This window comes from Geotrypetes seraphini, chromosome 16 (genome assembly GCF_902459505.1).
Source record: "Geotrypetes seraphini chromosome 16, aGeoSer1.1, whole genome shotgun sequence".
NCBI lineage: Eukaryota > Metazoa > Chordata > Amphibia > Gymnophiona > Dermophiidae > Geotrypetes > Geotrypetes seraphini.
The window spans coordinates 19444376-19450375 of record NC_047099.1 but is presented as its reverse complement, the minus strand read 5'-3'; the positions used below and the strand labels follow the sequence as shown (position 1 = coordinate 19450375).

The 6000-nt window shown below is 44.7% G+C and overlaps 1 protein-coding gene across 2 annotated transcripts in view; it reads left to right on the top strand.

Moving 5' to 3' along the window:
* The first annotated feature begins 1583 nt into the window (after positions 1-1583).
* Positions 1584-6000, top strand: part of LOC117349530 (P2Y purinoceptor 3-like) — a 37442-nt gene continuing 33025 nt past the window's right edge. The window contains exon 1 of one of the 2 annotated variants that reach the window (XM_033923074.1): positions 1584-1621. The gene's annotated coding sequence lies outside the window, so the exon portion shown is untranslated. Of the gene's footprint in view, positions 1622-1666; positions 1802-6000 lie in introns of those variants that run through there. The other variant, XM_033923072.1, reaches the window with a different exon arrangement.

Sequence of the window (6000 nt, the reverse complement as noted above, 5' to 3'; positions counted from 1 at the left end):
CATCACGCGCTAACCCCCACGGCCGGCTAAAAAACTAACGTCTGCTCAATGCAGGCGTTAGCGGCTAGCGCGGCAGGCGGTTTAACGCGCGGTATTACGCAGCTTGATAAAAGGACCCCTAAGTTTTAGTTTAGTTTAGTTTATATTACCATAGACCAGTATGTCTCAAACTTTTTAGCTCCGACATACTAAACAGAGCAATGTTTTTCATGGCACATTATAATTGAAATTATAAAATTGCAAAACCAACAAAAAATTAAATTTGAGAGTTATTTATTTAAAGTTCTTTAAGCTATGTAAGGGTAATTGTAACAACAGTGAAACTAAATAAGGTAGAATAGAATTGCTAATCAAGGCGATGGATGTGCTTGTTTTTGAGTACAAATGAACTCAAAACGCGGCTCGATAGTCAACAAACATGCACTTCATCATTCACCATCTGCAGTCGTTCTCTTTTTTTATTTAATTTCTGTCAGTCTAGTTGAAAATCCAAGTTCACAAGATAAGAAGATCCAACTTGCTGTTAGTTTTCAAGGACCAATCACATCAATGACTGATGCTTGCCTGGGCACACAGACGCTCATAAGATTGACAAACTCTTGCGTACATGACGTATGTTGTATGTCATCTATTCTAGTGTAGACTTATGAAGGGAATTTTTTAAAATGAAGAAAAATTCTGGAATCTCTTGTGGAACACCCGTAATCTCTTTGGGGGCACACCACTGTGCCGTGAAACACAGTTTGAGAGACACTGCCATAGACACTTTAAAACACAAAGTATAAAACTTTAAGCTGTATTCAGTATGTCACTGGCAGCCAATATAATTGCTTTAAAAGCAGTGGAACCATCCTGCATTAAAATCTGCAGAAACTGCTTGGCACATGTTAGTAAATTTTTCCTATCATTCATGCTTGATTCACATTTTATGTATGGGGGGGGGGAGGGGGAGGAGACCCTTTTTGCAAATTTGAACTGACCCAAAGAGGTAATGCTCAGGTCATGTGTGCGTGTTAAGTTTGCCACCTGGATCCAGGTTCGCCTGGCAGAGTCAATCCAGTCCTGGGTTTACCCCATTGCATCTAGGGACTTGTAGTTTTCCTTTTCTTCAATGGGGTAAGTCCAGAACTGAATTGAACCTGTTGGGCTAATCTGGAGCTAGCTGGCAGAGCCCTAGTGTGTGTTGGGAGAAGCAGGAAGCTAGCACCGGCCACCACCTGTGCTGAGCCTGTTCTGTGGATAAACAGAAGACTTTCACTTTGCAGAACTGTCCATTCACTAGAAAACAAAAGAGAATTTAAATGAAAAAAGAGGTGAGGGATCAGAGTGGTGGAACAGAGCATGTGACAGTCCATGGAAAACCTCTACAGTCTCGCTTGTAGCTGAAGATGAAGGCTCTAAATTATGCTTGTATTTCCTGGGATGACCCCCCACCCCACCCCTCTTTTTCTCGTGTTGCAGAGATAAAGAAGGGAGGCTCTTTTCATCCTACCTAAGGTACAGGCATATAGAAGTATAATCCCTCAACTCCTCCCCTTTCCTTTCCCTCTTAGCCCTTCTCTCTGCACTGCCCCAGCTCTTGGGTGGGTAGGAGGAGTCCCTTCTCTCCCTTGGCAGACAGGTAAGGCCAGCCCTGAAATGTGATAGCTCTGTGCAAAGGTAGTAAGAAACAGGCAGGCAAGGAAGATTTCCAGCCTTACCTGAGAAAGGGCACACAGTCTGGATCCCCCCCTCCAGCCCGAGTCTGTCTGGACCTTAAGGGAGGGGAGTGGATGACAGCCTCTTGTTCCTCCTGCACAAGGTAAACTTTCTACCTGCTATCCTTCCTCCCAAGGCCGGATAATGCAGCCAACATTGTCAGCTGAAAGGGGGAGAGGAGAGCGCTCCTGCCTTCCATCTGTGTCTGTCTCTTTTATTCCCTTACGCTCGCCGTCCATTCCTGCCTGTGGCACTCGCTGTTGAGGCCACGGAATTCCAGCACCAGTGTTGTTCTTTGGACTAATATTCTGTCACCTTTTGTCCCTAGAACTTCACGGCCTTGCGGTATATAAACTGATTATTATTAGCTCTTCCATTGAGCGTCTGTGCTTTGCGCACATGGCCCTGCGTTTCAGCCCCTACTGAATAATGCAAATGAGGCCCCACAGTGAGTTTTTCCACATTCCACAAGGGTCCCTTAAAGAGAAATTTCCACTGGAAGAGGTCCAGAGATATTTCTCATCCTGTGTCCGTTTCAGTGACACCTCCACAGGAGGCATAGGAGCCAACTTTTCAAAATGTTTGTAAGTGCTAAATCCAATAGAAATTATTTATTTATTAAATTTTCTATGCTGTTCTCCCCAGGTTGCTCAGAACAGTTTACATAAATTTATTCAGATACTCAAGCATTTTTCCCTGTCTGTCCTGGCAGGTTCACAATCTATCTAATGTACCTGGGGCAGTGGGGGGATTAAGTGACTTGCCTAGGGTCACAAGGAGCAGCATGGGTTTGAACCCACAACCTCTGGGTGCTGAAGCTGTAGCTTTAACTACTGTGCCACTCTAGAAATCAAAATGTAATAAAAGTGAGCCAGGTAGAGGACAATCAAGCCATTGTGTCATAAAAAATGAGGTTGGCTCTTAGGTATTGTTGGAATGAGGCATCATGATGTCACAGTGGTTATCAGAGGCTGAAACTTTTTACTTATTCAATTTTCTATACTTTTCTCCTCAAGGCGCTTAAAACAGTTTACATGAATTTATTCAGGTACTCAAACATTTTTCCTTGTCTATCCTGGTGGGCTCACAATCTGTCTAATGTATCTGAAGCAAGGGGGGGATTAAGTGATTTACCCAGAATCATAGGGCGCAGTGTAGAATTGAACCCATGTCCTCAGGGTGCTGAAGCTGTAGCTTTAACCACTGTGCCACACTCTCCCCTTCCCTGGGCACAGTCAAGAAATTTGTTAATATTGGGGGTACACAAGCACCCAAACTGCTGGCTCCTATGACTGGGGGAGGGGCGTAGTACACTACGCAATGATATTCTCTCATTCCATGTTCCATCACAGAGAGTCTTCTATTAGGGGAGGTCTAGGGATATTCCTCATGCTTTGTCTGTTTCACTGGGTGGAGGGGAGTAATGCATCATGGGATGATAATATTTCATTCTCTGTCCCTGTCACAGAGATGCAACCAATGGGGGAGGTCCAGGAACATCCCCCATCCTGTGTCCATTTTAGTGATAACTTCCACTGGAGTGGGGGGAACTACACCCTGGGACGATTCATTCTCTGACCTAGTCACAGAGATACTTTCATTGTGGGAGATATAGTAACATAGTAAATGACAGCAGATAAAGACCTGAACGGTCCATCCAGTCTGCCCTTTGCACTTCCCCCTCCGTATTTGCGGTTTCCGTATCTATGAATTCAATTATTTGCGGTTCATTTTTGGGGCTATTTTAAGCCCTGTAAGCCCTCCCCTTATGCCTTACCTGGTGGTCTAGTAGGTTTTCGGGGCAGGAGCAATCTTCCCACGCTCCTGCCTCATGCAGACCGCTCACAGGAAATGACTCGAGAGACTACGGGAGCTCAAGGCAGCCATTTCCTGTGAGCGATCTTCACAGGGCAGGAGCATGGGAAGATCGCTCCTGCCTGAAAACCCGCTAGACCACCAGGTAAGGCTTAAGAGGGGGGCTTTCAGCATTGGTCTCCATACCTAAAGAAGGATATAAAACTGCTAGAGAGGGTGCAGAGACGAGCAATGAAGCTAGTGAAAGGTATGGAGAATCTGGACTACGAGGAACGACTTAGGAGACTGGGGTTGTTCTCCCTTGAGAAGAGGAGACTGCGAGGAGATCTGATTGAGACTTTCAAATTACTGAAAGGATTCGACAAAATAGAGCAGGGGAAGCAGTTATTTACAATGTCCGATGTGACACGGACAAGAGGACATAAACTGAAGCTGAGGGGGGACAGGTCCAGGACAAATATCAGGAAGTTCTGTTTCACGCAGCGAGTGGTGAACACTTGGAATACTCTCCCAGAGGAAGTAATTGCAGAATCCACAGTTCTAGGATTTAAGGGTAAACTAGATGCACATCTCCTTAAGAGTGGCATAGAGTGATAGGGGTAAGGGTAAATTAGATGCACATCTCCCTTGAGAAGCATAAGGTGATATGGGGATTAAAACTAGGCTAGGGTACACCTGGTGGGGCCTAGTCTGCGTGTGCGGATCACCGGACTTGATGGACCCAGGGTCTGATCCGGAGATGGCAATTCTTATGTTCTTTCAGGGCTTAAAATAGCCGAGGAAGCGGTGGTTAGGAGCAGAACCGGCCCGAATATTATTCGTGTTTTTAAAAAAATATTTGTGGGCCGGCTCTGCCCCTAACCACCGCGAATACGGAGGGGGGAACTCTAGTTATTCTCATTAGAAATACATGATTAAGTTATCTTGTCTCTTCTTTGATATTTCTGGGCCACAGACTAATTCCACCTGGTACTATATTGTCATAGGTTCCAAATGCTGAAGTTGCCATCTAAGCTCCCTCCAGCCTAGCCAACCATCCCGTTGTTTTCAGAATATCTGTTGTAAAGTCTGGCCAGTAACGTCCTCATGTTCCAAGTTAGTGGAGTTCCCACTGATGCTCTCCCCAGCCCATCCTACACCAAATCACCACATATGGGACACAAACTATACAAGTTTGACCAGTACCGACTTTAGTTCTTTCATTTATATTATTTGTTTGTTTTTCTAATTAGAGATCCTTTGGCCTCCTTTTACGAAACTACGCTAGCAGTTTCTAGCGTGGGGAGCCGCACTGAATGGCCCGTGCTGCTCCCGACGCTCACAGAGTTCCTACGAGCATTGGGAGCAGCGCGGCTCTCTGTGCTTAAAAACTGCTAGTGTAGTTTCGTAAAAGAGGAGGGTTTGTGTTTATCCCACGCTTTTTTGAATTCCATCACTGTTTTCCTCTCCACCACCTCCCTCAAGAGGGTATTCCAGCCATCCACCACCCTCTCCTTGAAAAAGAAGTCTTCTTCAAGTTATGCCCTCTGGTTTTACCATTTTCCCTTCTCTGGAAAAAAAAAAAAAAGGGATAAATTTCCCTTACCAAAAATCATATACAGGAATGAGAAAGAAGCAATCAAATTCTAAATCAAAATACCTTTCTCAAATTATTTTTAAGTGTTTAAAGTAGACACAAATTTATTGAAAACATCTTCCTGCACTTTTTTAAGCCTTAAAAAAGTGAAGGAAGATGTTTTCAATGAATTTGTGTCTACTTTAAGCACTTAAAAATAATTTGATAAATTTCCCTTACTCCTTGCCTGGGCACAACTTCCGCAGGTACTGGTCAGTTTTAAGCATAGGAGTCTCTGCTGGTGGATGATGGTCTTCAGCCGGTCACTGATGTTCTGGAAATGCTTGTTTGGTAATGAACTGGTCTAGTCTGTTATGCATTTTTCCTAAGTGATAAGATGTAGTGCATATCAGAAGCTTTGAAAGGAGGGGGTGGGGGGAGGACACTGTGAAGCAGGGCTGCTTTCCTTTTAATTAGTGTAAGTGGAGCCTGTCCTGGTCGGATAGGTTAACCTGCTCTGAAAAGGCTTCCAATAGCCTTTCCCCGAGATTAAATGATTTCCACAATCACTCTATCCATCAAGGAGAGGATGGAAGGCATCTCATCTGCCAGGAGTAGAATGTTCTGGGCTGCTGTCTCTAGAGCGAGTGTCTAGTCTCAGGAACCTCAAAAGCAGGTGTCTGCATATTTAAGGAGCTCATTAAAGGGCCTTATTCAGTAAAAGTTTATTTTCCCATGAGTACAGAATGGAAAAAAAAAGAAGTTATTTTTGAATAAGATCCTAAATGTTTCTCCCTCTGAGCCCAGGGCACCTTCTCTCTTCCTGACAGCTTGGAGACGAGCCGTAACATGCCCAGAGCCCCTGGAAGGGAAGCACAATGTCTGCTCCAGAGAAGGGCCTCACCCAGGAATCTGCCAACCAAAAGTACCAC